A 14,805-nucleotide genomic window follows, 5' to 3' on the forward strand; every position below is an offset into this window, starting at 1 on the left:
TATTATTACTATTGTTTATTTATTTATTATTTGTACCCCGCCCATCTGGCTGGGTTACCCCAGCCACTCTGGGCGGCTTCCAACAAAGATGAAAAATACACTAAAATGTCACATATTAAAAACTTCCCTGAACAGGGCTGCCTTCAGATGTCTTCTGAATGTCAGGTAGGTGTTTATCGCTTTGACATCTGATGGGAGGGCGTTCCACAGGGCGGGCGCCACTACCGAGAAGGCCCTCTGCCTGGTTCCCTGTAACTTGGCCTCTCGCAGTGAGGGAACCGCCAGAAGGCCCTCGGAGCTGGACCTCAGTGTCCGGGCAGAACGATGGAGGTGGAGACGCTCCTTCAGATATACTGGACCGAGGCCGTTTAGGGCTTTAAAGGTCAGCACCAACACTTTGAATTGTGCTCGGAAACGTACTGGGAGCCAATGTAGGTCTTTCAAGACCGGTGTTATATGGTCTTGGCGGCCGCTCCCAGTCACCAGTCTAGCTGCCGCATTCTGGATTAGTTGTAGTTTCTGGGTCACCTTCAAAGGTAGCCGCACGTAGAGCGCATTGCAGTAGTCCAAGCGGGAGATAACCAGGGCATGCACCACTCTGGCGAGACAGTCTGCAGGCAGATAGGGTCTCAGCCTACGTACCAGATGGAGGTGGTAAACAGCTGCCCTGGATACAGATTTGACCTGTGCCTCCATGGACAGCTGTGAGTCCAAAATGACTCCCAGGCTGCGCACCTGGTCCTTCAGGGGCACAGTTACACCATTCAGGACTAGGGAATCCTCCACACCTGCCTACCTCCTGTCCCCCAAAAACAGTACTTCTGTCTTGTCAGGATTCAACCTCAATCTGTTAGCCGCCATCCATCCTCCAACCGCCTCCAGACACTCACACAGGACCTTCACCGCCTTCACTGGTTCTGATTTAAAAGACAGGTAGAGCTGGGTATCATCCGCATACTGATGAACACCCAGCCCAAACCTCCTGATGATCTCTCCCAGTGGCTGCATGTAAATGTTGAAAAGCATGGGGGAGAGGACAGACCCCTGAGGCACCCCACAAGTGAGAGCCCAGGGGTCTGAACACTCATCCCCCACCACTACTTTCTGAACACGGCCCAGGAGGAAGGAGCGAAACCACTGTATGACAGTGCCCCCAGCTCCCAGCCCCTCAGGACGGTCCAGAAGGATGTTATGGTCGATGGTATCAAACGCCGCTGAGAGATCCAGCAGAACTAGGAAACAGCTCTCACCTTTGTCCCTAGCCCGCCGGAGATCATCAACCAGTGCGACCAAGGCAGTTTCAGTCCCATGATGAGGCCTGAATCCCGACTGGAAGGGATCCAAATGGTCCGCTTCTTCCAGGCGTGCCTGGAGTTGTTCAGCAACCACTCGCTCAGTCACCTTGCCCAAGAATGGAAGATTTGAGACTGGGCGATAATTGGCCATCGTGGCCGCATCTAAAGATGGTTTTTTAAGAAGCGGTTTAATAACCGCCTCTTTCAGCAGGTCTGGGAAGGCTCCCTCATGGAGGGAAGCATTCACCACCCCACGAAGCCCATCGCCCAGTCCTTCCCGGCTAGCTTTTATAAGCCAGGATGGGCAAGGATCCAGGAGACAGGTGGTTGGCTTCACTCATCCAAGCAGCCTGTCCACATCCTCGGAGGTAACAGGTTGGAATTGATCCCACGCAACTTGACTAGACAGGACTCTAGCACTCTCCCGCCCTGGCCCTGCTCCCACGGTGGAGTCTACTTCTTCCCGAATCTGAGCGATTTTATCTGCAAAAAACTTTGCAAAATCATTGCAGGAGATCATGTGGCCCGTACTGGGCCCAGATGTCGCAGGTGGTTCTGCTAAATTGTGAACCATCTGAAAAAGTCTCCTGCTGCTGTTTTCTGCAGATGCAATAGAGGCAGCGAAGAAAATCTTCTTCGCCGTCGCTATCGCCACTTGGTAGGCTTGACGTTGAGCTCTAACCTGTGTCCGGTCAGATTTGGAATGAGTTATCCGCCACCGGCGCTCTAGCCGTCTCAACGATTGTTTCATTGCCCTCAGATCCGTGGAAAACCATGGGGCTGTCTGGGCTCCATGCACTCGGAGAGGGCACTTTGGAGCCAAACAGTCAATAGCCCTGGTTAACTCCACATTCCAGTGGGCCACCAGGGAATCGGCTGAAAGGCCATCAACATGGGATAAAGCATCCCCTACCACTCTCTGGAAACCATTTGGATCCATTAAGTGGCGGGGGCGGACCATCCCACCTCCCTGCAGAGCCCTAGTCTCATGGGACAGAGCATTCCACCAGGTCAGAGCCATCACTGAAAAGGCCCTGGCAGAGGATAGTCTGACTTCCTTAGGGCCCGGGACTTCTAAACTATGGTTATTCATGGACCTTAAGGTCCTCTGTGGGGCATACCAGGAGAGGTGGTCCCGTAGATATGAGGGCCCTAAGCCAAGATGCTGGGTTATGTTTTTATGTGTTGGAAGCCACTCAGAGTGGCTGGGGCAACCCAGCCAGATGGGTGGGGTATAAATAAGAATATGTTTATTATTATAGAGCATGTGACTCCCAGACTCAGAGTCTCAGAGTTGTGGATTCAAGCCCTACTTTCAGGGGAAAGATCCATGCATTGCAGCAGGTTGGACTAGATGACCCTCATGTTTCCTTTCAACTCTATGATTCTATGAATTTCTATGCCTTTCGAACATCTGGAGGGGGTCACAGCTTTCCCACCCCTGTTACAGAGAATCCTCCATCAAAGGATCACTTCATGACCTCTGGTCCTTTCACTGTTGCATGTTGCTGAAGGCTCTATTATGCTTGCTGAATTAATTTACTCTACAATAACCCGCCTTCTGTTGATTTAGAAGCCAAGGGGGTGATTGTTCTTTTGGTTAAAAAAAGTGTACTAGAAAAGCATAATCATCCTGCAAAGTGTGTTGTCAACAGTTCTGTTTGAAATAAACCTCAGGAGGTGCCTTGTGTGAAACAAAAGTCTGTATGTGGTGCTTGATGTTTCCTTTTGTGTTCATTTACATACGTTTACATGGGGAGGTGCTGCTAGCTAAGGATGCACATTGATTCCTGACTTGTATGGTTATCTTCAAGACACCCTGGGGAAGGAACTGGATTTGTTGCACTAGGATGACAGGACATTTTATCCTACTTTAGTTGTGCAAAGTCCTGGTATGTGATTGTATAACTTCTGCAAAATACTGACAGTCTTGTGCTTATAATATGAGGCATCAGCAATATTTTCCTGTTGTGATTTCTGACTGTAGAGAACCACCAAGTTGAAAGGGAGCCCTCCCTCAAAACAGGAGAAAAATGGAGAAATGCAAGTGATAATGTAATTGAATCATGCCTTGCAGAACACACACATTGAATTGGGTTAGGTCACTAGATGACCTTTGAGCTCTTCTCCAGCTCTAAAAATTGATGATTTGATGAAATGCACTACCAAAAATGTTTTAATAAGGCTATTCAGAAAAAAAACAAAAAACAGGTACAGTGGCTTACTAGAGATTGCCCCGCACAAAAAACAGGACCAGCTGGAAATGTTGTAAGCGATTTTGAGACTCCCTTGCATTTGCAGATGCTGTGCAAACTTTTCAGGAGGTGAGCATGGAAAGCTGCCGGCAACAGCAGTCAGTCTGTGTTCAGCCGAAATCCAGCTTGACTCATTACAACAAGCGAAGAGAGCACACTTCAAGATCCTGGCACATGAAGGTGCTCAAGGAATGCCACAGGCTTGTTTTCTGACGAGAGAGAGAGAGAGAGAGAGAGAGAGAGAGAATTCAAAGCGAGCCTTTGATCTATTTTCAGCCCATAAATTGCTCCTGTGGAATCCTGTGCATACTTGGGAGCTCTCTCTCTCTTGTGCTCGCATGCTGTGAGGCTGAATCTACTGCTTCGTTGTGACAGCACATTTCTTTATCATGTGCATGAGGAAAAGAACACCATCCAGACACATCTCTTTCCTTTCCACCCCAGGCAAGCTAGGGGCTCCCGTGTGGCCTGTTCTTGACACAACATGCATTGTGCATATCTACACATGCTGTAAATTAGGCCTGTCAACTCATTAGAGAGAATTTTTTTTAAAAAAAAAATAGTTGATTAATCATAATAGCCTAAGAACTGCCTTGCTGGCGTAAACCAAAGCCTCTCTCTCTGGCTTAGCATTTTCTGAGGTCAGCTTCAATTTCTTTCAAGCTGGGAGGGGGACCCGTGGCTCCCATTGGATCCCATCAGCCCCAGCCAGGATGGCCAGTGGTCAGAGATGATGTGATTTGTCGCCCAGCAACATCTGGACTATCACCAGATTTCCAAAGCTTGGCTCTCACAAAGTGATGGAACAAAAAGAAGTGAGAGGTAAAGCACACAAGCTATTTATGCAAGAAGTAAAGATGACTGCTGATCTATATGAAAAAGGTAAATCCACAGTTAGGGCATAAACTATTAGTCCAACAAAAATGTCCCAAAATAATGTGTGTTGTTTTAAGCTCTCCAGAACTAGCAATGGCCAATGGCTGCTAGTTACGGTGGCTATGCTCTCAATCCATTGTCAGAGGCAGAATGCTTCTGGAATACCAATTGCTGTAAACCCCAAGAGAGGAGAGTGCCCTTGTGCTTAAATCCTTAAATCCTTGTCCTTAATTAACAGGCATATGGTTGGCCCCTGTGAGAACAGGATGTTCAAGGACCCATCCCAGCCAGAAAAAAACACTCAAGGAGGGCGTGGAGGGGGGCTGCTGAGGGGTGTGACTTGAGAAGAGGGTCTGGATAGGGGTTGTGGCCTGGAGAGAGTCCCAAAGGCTGAATAGAGTAACTTGGAGGGCTGCATTTGGCTGCTGTGTCTGAGGCTCCGCACCAATGCTCTAACCACTCTACATCACACCCACTTTGCCAAAGGGAAAAAAAGGAAAATATTCAATGTGCTCTGTGTGTCTCCAATTGCCATTTGGGGAACAGGCAGTGATGTGTTGGACTAGGAGCTGGGAAGATCAGGGTTCAAATCCCCACTTGGCTGTGAAGCTCACCTTGGGCCAGTCGCTGCCTCTCAGCCTCACCTGCTTCACATGGTTGCTGCAGGGACTGAGGAGTGGGGAGAATTCTGGGCTCCACATATTGAGCTCTATGGGGAAAAAGGTAGGATATATGTGAAATAAATAGATAAGATACGCAGGCGGGCAAGTATTTTGCAGGCAAAAGAAATAGAGGCAGAAGAAAAGCTCACCTTGATATAAAAGAAGCTACATATGTTGTCTGAACAGCAGATGGCGCTGAAGCCTAAGGCTGCCAAACCACTACTCACCTCCCCAGCATTTGGTGCAAAAAGAGCACAGAGCTTATTTAATGAATGAAGAATCATTGGATAAAACAGGAGACATTGAAATTCTGCTTCAAATGATGATGATGATGTTGTTATGTTATGTTATGTTATGTTATGTTATGTTATGTTATGTTATGTTATGTTATGTTATGTTATGTTATGTTATGTTGTTATGTTATGTTATGTTTTATGTTATGTTGTTATGCAGAACCTCATGTCAGTCTCCTATAACCTGCATATGCCAGCTCAACAGGCACAAAAGGTTTTGGAATGAGGGGAGAAATCAGTTCACATTTTAAAGGTGAACCATACCTAACTTGTACTTTCCAAAACAATACACAAACCAAAACACAGTTGTCTTTCAAATTTTGCTGTGCAGTTTCCCAGCTGAGCAATGAGTAGAAAAATGCAAATACTAGGGTAAAGTGTGCATAAAATGCATACATTGGGGAAAATAAGACACACACAAATGCATTACAATTCAGGGAAGTTGCTTTGCAAGTGTGTTTACTAGCCAAATTGCATGCAGAAACTTGTATATGAGGAGAAATTCCTATGGAAAGGCTGATGAATTATCATTTTTTTAATGCAGCCAGATGTGTAAATGCGGAGAACTGAACTTAAGAGGTGGGGGAAACTGAGAAACTGAATCTGAAATGGACAGATTTGCCCATCCCTAGGACATATGTGAACCCGTATCCCCTGGGGATGTGATTACCCATGAGAGAGAGAGAGAGAGAGAGAGAGAGAGAGAGAGAGACGCATCAATTGATGGGATGAGGATGCTCTGAAACCTGCACCAGTGCCCAGTTTGCCCTGTAAAATTTGGAAGCTTGAAACAGGCAAAGAGGAAAGAAAGTGGTGGGAAATGAGGATTGCGTCTACTGGCTTCTGGTGCTGCAGTGGCTCAACTGTGCATTGCCAAAGGTTTTCCTTACTGATTCTATGATTCTGTGATTATTGGTTCAATCCCAGTCATGTTTTGTCTCCTCGACTGGTAGTTGGCTCTCAGGTTGGCGGCCTCCCCGGCTTTGCTACCCTTACACAGGGGAAGGACTGTAACTTAGCGGTAAATGATCTGCCTTGCATGCGGAAGGTCCCCAGTATCTCCAGGCAGAGCTGGGAAAGACCTCCTCCGGGATGCCGGAGAGCTGTGGTCAGGTTCATTATAGCCAAAAACTCTGTGGTACAGTATCTGATTTGCAATCAGGTTCAATCTCCGGCATCTTCAAGATGGGCTGGTGGATGCTCCCTGCCTGAAACCCTGGAGGGATGCTGCCAGTCAGTGTAGATGATACTGCGCTAGATGGACCAATGGTCTGACTGAGTAGATGGAAGCTTCCTATGATCTTCAGAACATAGGAAACTGCCCCACAACGAGCCAGACCACTGGTCCATTTACCTCAGCATTGTCAATAGTGACTGGCAGCAGCTTTCAGATAGGGTTCATACCCAGTCCTACCTGGAGATGCAATTGGGAATTGAACTTGGGATGTTCTGCATGCAAAGCAGATGCTCTTCCATTGTGGTCCTTCACCACAATGGTACCCTGGAAGATCAGGGCAAGACTTTGGGGCACAATTGCAGCAGAATAAGCAGGAGAGCCCCCTAACACCGCAGGACCAACATACCACGTTTTGAAGTAAAGAAAGTAATATACTTTTCCATCTAAACTTTAGAATCTAAATAGAGGGAATCTAAAGCAGTGGTTGAGACTCTAGACGCTGGACTCTGACTCCCATTGCCCCCAGCCAACATGGCCATCAAGGATAATGGGAGTCCAGCAGCATCTGGAAAACTACAGGTTCCCCCATCTCTGCTTTAAAGAGTGGGGGCTCACATATGACCATTAAGTCCAGGGTCTTGGGGGGGGGGGAATTCACCACTTCACCAGGTTCACCACTTCATGGAAGTCCTTTAACTTAACCTTCGTCAATGTGGTGCTCTTCAGAGATCTGGATCACAACTCCCATCATCAGTCCCTGCCAGCACAACGTTCCCAATGCTGGCTGCAAATGGCAGGAGCTGTCATTCAAAACATCTGGAGGTCACCGGGTTTGCAAAGGCTGCTCTTGGTGAAAATACTGAGGGCTGAACCTGAGCCCTTCTGCTTGCAAAGCATGCTCTGCATCATTGTGTAATGATGACTTTCCTCCCTGAAGGATTCCCATCCTGTGACAGGACATAGAAAGCTGCCTTATAACATGTCACATGTTTTGTCCATCTATCCCATCACTGACTGCTTTTCTTTGCAGGGGCTCCCTAGGGTTTCAGGCAGAGGCAAATTTTCACATTACCTGTGCCTTGATTCTTTGTACAGGAGACACCAAAGATTTAACTGGAGACCTTGTGTATGTGCTTTGCCACTGAGCCCCTCCTCCTGCAATGACAATAACATTTCTGTTATTGCCGCTGCAGTTATTTCTACAGCATCATCTACAAACCTAACATTTTCCAGTATTATATATATGTAAAAAGTCAGACCACTGCCTATGGAGATTACAGTTTGGGCAGAGTGATGGAAGATCATTAGGGATGGGCAAATTGTTCAATTTTGATGCCTCTGTTTCTCACCTGCTGAAACTTAAGTTAGGTTCTCTGCAATTCCACATCATTTTGCTTTTTTGTTTTTTTTTTATACAGAAGCACTGGTCCTCATGAAAATTCATCAGCATTTTAAAGCAATGAACTATACAAATATACACAATGGTATGCAATTTAGGCTAATGCACACTTTTTTTTGCAAAACAATTTTCCACCAAATAATGTATTTTTGTATGTTATTTTCACTAACATATGAATTTTGATGGATGCTTCACCCCACCCCCTCCCTTTCTACTTGTTCCCACACACTTTATTTGCAAACAAGGAAGCTGTGAAACCTTGCAGAATTACATTGTGACCTCTCCATAGCACAGTGTGAAATATGAAATAAGAGTTTTAATTACAAAACAGGAAGTGCGTCTTTTTTGTTTAATATTTAATGTGCCTCGGCTATTTGCATTTTGAATACTGCTGTGCAAAAAAAAATTCTGAAGATGGTGACCTGGTTTTTGTTTGTATTTCAGAAAGTTCTTTCCCCGTCCAAAACATCACTTTTCCTGGAAAAGCTCTGGACACTCATACACCAGGTGGGTAGTATGTGTGTATATTTAAAGCAGATTTTCCAGCTGCAAAATTTCCCCATTTGACTTCCAACACTAAAAAAGGAGATGAATGAACACAAAGGTGCTTTGCTCCTTTCTTACACCTGGTATCAGTGGCAACTTCTCCACAGGAGATAGTTTTCTTAATGTAACTACTATACAGTGAAGATTTATTTATGAATCTGCCTTACTTCAGTAACTAGCAGAAGGAGCAGTTTATGGGTATTTACAAGGATGTGACAAAGCGTTAACTGCCCCAAGATGAACTTTGGCCCCATCTGCATTATACATTTAAAGCAGTATCATATTGGTTTAAACAGTCATGGCTTCTCCCAATGCATCCTGGGGACTGTATTTTTTTTTTCCAATGTAATTTTTATTCAGTTTACAAATAAAACAAATTAATACAATTCATACAATTTTTTTAATCCATTCTCTCTTTTTGACTTCCGTCAACTTGACTGGTACTCCTTCCCTTCTTAATTTCCCACACTTTTCTGAAATCTCATCTAATTTATAAATTAAATCTTGTTTCACTCCAATTCTAATCTTTCTTTTTTACAAAGCTTCATTAAAAGTTACAAGCGTTATTTGTTTTTCACTTAAATTATGCATATATTCTGAAAACTTTTCCCATTCTTCAGTAAATCTCTGATCTCGTCGATTTCGGATTCTTCCTGTCATTCTATCAAGTTCTGCAAAGTCCATCATCTTCATTCTCCATTCTTCCAGTGTTGGTAATTCTTCTTGCTTCCATTTCTGAGCTATCAATATTCTCGCTGCTGTTACTGCATATATGGGGACTGTAGTTTGTTAAGGGTGCTGAGTGTTATTACGAGACCCTACAAGGACGCAGGTGGCACTGTGGTCTAAACCACTGAGTCTTGGGATTGCCGATAGGAAGGTTGGCAGTTCGAATTTGCAAGATGGGGTGAGCTCCCATTGCTCTGTCCCAGCTCCTTCCAACCTACCAGTTCGTAAACACACCAGTGCAAGTAAATATATAGGTACCACTGCGGTAGGAAGGTAAACAGCAGTTGCATGCACTCTGGCACTCATCATGGTCCTCCATGCGCCAGTAGTGATTTAGTCATGCTAGCCACCTAGAAAGCTGTCTGTGGACAAACGCCGGCTCCCTCTGCCTGAAAAACGAGATGAGTGCCACACCCTATAGTCGCCTTTGACTGGACTGAACCATCTGGGGTCCTTTACTTTAGGACAGTGGTTTTCAGCCAGTATGTCGTGGCACCCTAGGGTGCCTTGAATGATGGCCAGGGGTGTTGTGGGCAGCACTGGTCTCTGTCCCTCTTTCCTTCCCTTCCTCCTCTGATGCGCTCTCACGTCTCCCTCCCAAAGGCTTGCACAGCTGTTTATTGCAGCAGCCCTGGCTATAAGCTCTGCAGACAAATGGTGCCTCTGGGAGGCACCTCTCTTTGGGGCGGGGCAGGGGGTAGCTTGGAGACCAGGGGTGGCAGCAGCAGCTGTTCAGAAGACTCCCAAGTAGAGGGGAGAGGAGAGGAGGCTGAGAGAACACTCCGCAAGGGAGGGTGTTCAAAAAAGGGTGAGAGACTGCCAGCCCTGCAGGCAAGGGGTGACATAACTGGGCTCCTGAACCTCACAGGGGTGCTGCAGAAATACAGTGGTGCCTCGCAAGACGAAATTAATTCGTTCCGCGAGTCTCTTCGTCTAGCGATTTTTTCGTCTTGCGAAGCAACCCTATTAGCGGCTTAGCGGGTTAGCGCTATTAGCAGTTTAGCGGCTATTAGCGGCTATTAAAGGCTTAAGGGATTAGCGGATTAGCTACTAAAAGGCTATTAGCGGTTTAGCGGCTTAGAAAAAGGGGGTGGGGAGCGGAAAAAAATCTCAAGACTCGCAAGACATTTTCGTCTTGCGAAGCAAGCCCATAGGGAAATTCGTCCTGCGAAGTGCATCGAAAAATGGAAAACCCTTTCGTCTAGCGGGTTTTCCGTCTTGCGAGGCATTCGTCTTGCGGGGCACCACTGTAATGTAGTTGGTTAAGGGAGCCATAGACTCCAAAAGGTTGAAAACCTCTGCTTTAAAAGATCCCTATTCCCTTCAGAGACCTATTACTTCCAGAGCGGTTCAGCAGTCATTCCATTCCCAGGGAATTCATAGGTGTACCAATATGTAACTGCTGGAAGGGGGAGGCGGAGAAAGAGAGAAACAGACGTCCATTTTGCCCTTCCCAAAATGGAGATCCTGGGAATTGCAAAATCATGCTGTTTAAAATAACAGCAGTCACAAACAACTTGAGCTACCATTTCAAAGTCAGCACATCTATTTGGCATCATCTCTGCCTTATGCTGAGTTTGGGGTAGACTCCTTTGTCCCGGAGTGAAAACATTATGTATGGTTGTGAGAACAGGGCTGGTTCCTTCATTTCAAAAAAATGTGGATTGTGCTTCTTAATTGCCAAGTTTTTTCTCTGTTGCCCTTCCATCAAAAACAACTCCTTGATGGTCTGTTATGACCTTCCCACCGGTGAATTAAAGTAATAAGCATGTCCAAGATCTCCATCTCATCCCTGTGACAACCTGTAATTATCCAAAGGCATAACCTGTAGGTGCTTATCAAATTGTTTCAATCCTGCATTCATTACTCCCTTCAATGAGGCATTTTTCAAGGGAACTTCAAAGGTCAGATGCTGTTGTGTGTGCTCTTCCCCCCACCCCACCATAAGTTTCATTTGCTCACATTTTCTTAAGCTAACAACTCATGCTTTCATCATCATCACCAGGGGCTGACTTTGGTCTTTCAAATTTCAGTGTCACCCTGTGTGAGGACAAAATTCGGTGCCCACCAGCTCTCGTCTTCCATTCTGCTCAATTCGCTACTTCATAGTTGCAATGCCTTGCAGCACCCCCTAGGCTTGGCATCCAGTGTAGTGAAACTAGTCGTGCTGCCCTAAATCCACCACTGTCATCACCACCACCACTGTCCTGGTCCCCACTGCCAGATGAAGAACTTAGATTCCCAGTTCCGTTTCCACTAAAGTCCTTAATGCATCAATCAGATCAGTACATAGGCAAAGTTACAAGGTGTAATAGGTGTATAAGTGGTGGCTAAGTCAATCTAAGATGTTGATGCAACATGCAACATGCAACATGCCCCCTGCACCTTCCTTTGGAAGAATGAGGTGGCACAGCCCTTAGCATGGCAAACAGCCAATGTTCTGGAACTGGGCAAGCAAACAGGCACTCCTCTGAGTGGGTTGGGTTTGTGAATTCTGTCAGCCCTGGCATCTTCATGTCCTTGGAGATGGATGTGATGTCAATGTAGGCTCAGTGTTTGATTTAGTCTCAGTCATCTCCCCTGAAGAAGGAGGTGCTGGAGGTAGCTCCACCACAGGAGGTGTCTGACTAGGGCTACCCAATGTCAGAAGGGCAGAGCACTCCTCTGCCACTGTACCTGGTTCCTCCCATGGATTCAGATCTTCATTTCCTGAATCTCTGGCCCCCTCCTTATGCTCAGACCCTTCTTTGGGTCCAGCAGTCACTTCTCCATCCCTCTAGAACCCTCTCCAAGGTCCTCCCACTCCCTGAGCTCTTTCCATTCCCCCTCAGAACCTGACCATCCTCTCCATAACTTCTCCAGGGGACTCATGAAAACCACCAGTTTTCTTTCTATTTCCAGTGTTCTGGCCAACATAATCAAAAGTAGAGATAGCTGTGTTGACTCATAAAGAAGAAGAAAACCCCAAATCCATGGTGGGACAATACCTTTATTAGTCCAACGAAAATAGTGTGTGTGTTTTTTAAGATCTCCAGAACTATCAATGGCTACTAGATATCAGCCATGATAGCTATGCTCCGCCTCCACAGTCAAAGGAAGTATTGCTTCTGAATACCAGTTTCTGGAAACTGCAGGTGGTGAGAGAGCTATTGTGCTCAAGTTCTCCTTGTGGACTTCCCGTAGAAGCATCTAGGTGACCACTGTGAGAATGGGGACAGGTAGATGGTGACATGTACTGCTATAGGAAGCGGAAGGAAGCCGGTGTCTGACGCAAATAAAAATTCATTCATTCATTCAAAGCGGAAGGGCTGTATTAAACTATATGAGTGATTAGAGCTGGGGGAAGAAATTAACTTTGCATTTCAAGGTGAACATAACTGATTCATACTTCCTTCAAAAATATGCAAATCATTGAAATGCACGCTTCTCTGAATTTTGCAATGCAGTTCTCTTGCCAAGTAATGTGGACAAAAATACATATACTAGGGGAAAGCGTGCCTATGAATGCATGGATAACATACAAAAATGCAAAATAACATACAAAACTGGAAGAATAATTGCAAAAAATGCAAAATGTGCAAAAATGTGCATGCACGTCAAAACTGCATTCAGAATGTGCATATTAAGAGAAATTTGCACTAAAATGCTGGTTCTAATTTTCATGAGGAGTTTTACAAACATTGCAAACTGATGTGGAAATGTGGAAAATTGGAAACAACGAGAAACTTCAGACTGGAACAATGAAAAACTGAGGGGAAACAAAATTGACAGATTTGCCCTTCTCTGAGTGAAGCATGTCAGTCGTGAGCTCCTTTCTTCTCCTCTCCTCGGAATGTGAAAACAGCAACAAAGGGTGATGAGATATGATTGCTCTCCATCCTTCTCCATCTTTAGAAGCAGTGGCCAGTTTAATGGAGTGCATTTGGTTTTGTCACAGGGGTGGTGGGATAGAGTGGAGGAGAATGACATAGGGGTGCATTTTGGCAGTAGTTGTGTGCCTCTGTCCTTAAAAAGACGTGAAGGAAAATACAAGCGAACGGTTGCATTTGAAATCCGGAGTGTACTTCTTTTTCCACATTATTTGTTCTTCCTTCCTTCCTTGCATCGTTTCGTGATTTAGCTTCAAGAAATAAAACCCACAACCATTTCCAGGCTGGGAGGGGGAGGGGGAAAGCTAGCAAGCTAGCAAGGCAATAGAGAAAGTCAAGTATCCGTGCTCTTGATCGTTAAATTGATTTCTCTCTATTCCTCTCCTTTGCTCCTATCCCTCTGAGAACAGTAGATTGAGAACATTACGGCTTTTTCATTTTGTTTTGACACCGCACCTTTAAAATTTCATGCCAGTGCGGGAGAGCTCGTCAAACTGACAGATAAAAGTTGACATTAATCTCCACTGTGTCACTCTGGCGACTGGCTGTGTTTGATTTTCCTATTACCCTATGGGATCATCAGTGACAATACAAGAATACAATTCAAGAGAATTTGGTTACCTTGCGCAGGGTGCTGTCGAGATGCAGCTCCCTTGAGTGATATTGTTTCATTTCCTGCAAATTAAGTCAAAAGCATGCTGTGGAATACCGCCACTTGGATGTTTTTTCGCCTTAAATGACTGTAAAAATTAGTGTGCTCAGACTTTGTAGAGCAGTGTTTATGGGCACAGAGGCTGGGCCAATGATGGATTCCTTTGGAAATTGACTTTTTCTTTTTTGGGGCACAACATTTGCTTGTTTGCAGCAGATCCCCAACGATAATAGTCTGGCTGGATATGTCCTATGTTTGTTGGTTCCTTTGCTTACTTAATTTCTATCCCATCCATCAAGAAAGTGGCTTATAGAAAAATGATAAACTCTGATTATGTATGGGGTGCTTCTATCTTATTTGAGACAGAGATTTGCTCTGGAGTACCGCATCCTCCTTGCCCAACATTGAATGCCCCAAAAAATTATGGGAGCTGCAGTTTGTTAAGGTCCCAAGAGTTGTTTTTATGTTTTTGTGTTTATGTAATTGATTAGAGTACAGTGGTACCTCGGGTTAAGAACTTAATTCGTTCTGGAGGTCCACTCTTAACCTGAAACTGTTCTTAACCTGAGGTACCACTTTAGCTAATGGGGCCTCCCACTGTGCCGCTGCCACACAATTTCTGTTCTCATCCTGAAGCAAAGTTCTTAACCCAAGGTACTATTTCTGGGTTAGTGGAGTCTGTAACCTGAAGCGTCTGTAACCTGAAGCACCTGTAACCCGAGGCACCACTGCATTTCTATTGTGTTGGTAAGTTGCTTTGAGACATTTTTATGAATAAAGCAAGTAAAACAATTTGGCCAAATCCAGCAGGGCTCATCTTACACTATTTTAGTTAAACAAAGCTTCCACTGATGTTTGCCATCTTTATCCTACTGAAGCAACCTTCAATCCCTCTTTAAAAAGAAGGTAAAAGCAAATTAACAGGTGAGTTAAGTGACTTCAAAAGCCCCATCGCTGTGCAGAGCAGATCCTTCCAGCCCAATCTAGTTTGTAGGCTTGTGCTCCTATGGTCCCTTTCATTTTTCATAGGGTTGGTCTTTTTAATTAACTTG

General features: G+C 45.2%; 1 long non-coding RNA gene across 4 annotated transcripts in view; it reads left to right on the plus strand.

Moving 5' to 3' along the window:
- LOC310669706 overlaps positions 1-14,805 on the plus strand; it is a 37,108-nt gene that overhangs the window by 10,042 nt on the left and 12,261 nt on the right. For all 4 annotated transcript variants that reach the window (XR_014507287.1, XR_014507288.1, XR_014507289.1 and 1 more), the window contains one exon: positions 8,402-8,464. This is a non-coding gene — a long non-coding RNA (uncharacterized lncRNA). The remainder of the gene's footprint in view (positions 1-8,401; positions 8,465-14,805) is intronic.

This window comes from Podarcis tiliguerta (assembly GCF_965153285.1).
Source record: "Podarcis tiliguerta genome assembly, chromosome: Z".
Taxonomy (NCBI): Eukaryota; Metazoa; Chordata; class Lepidosauria; order Squamata; family Lacertidae; genus Podarcis; species Podarcis tiliguerta.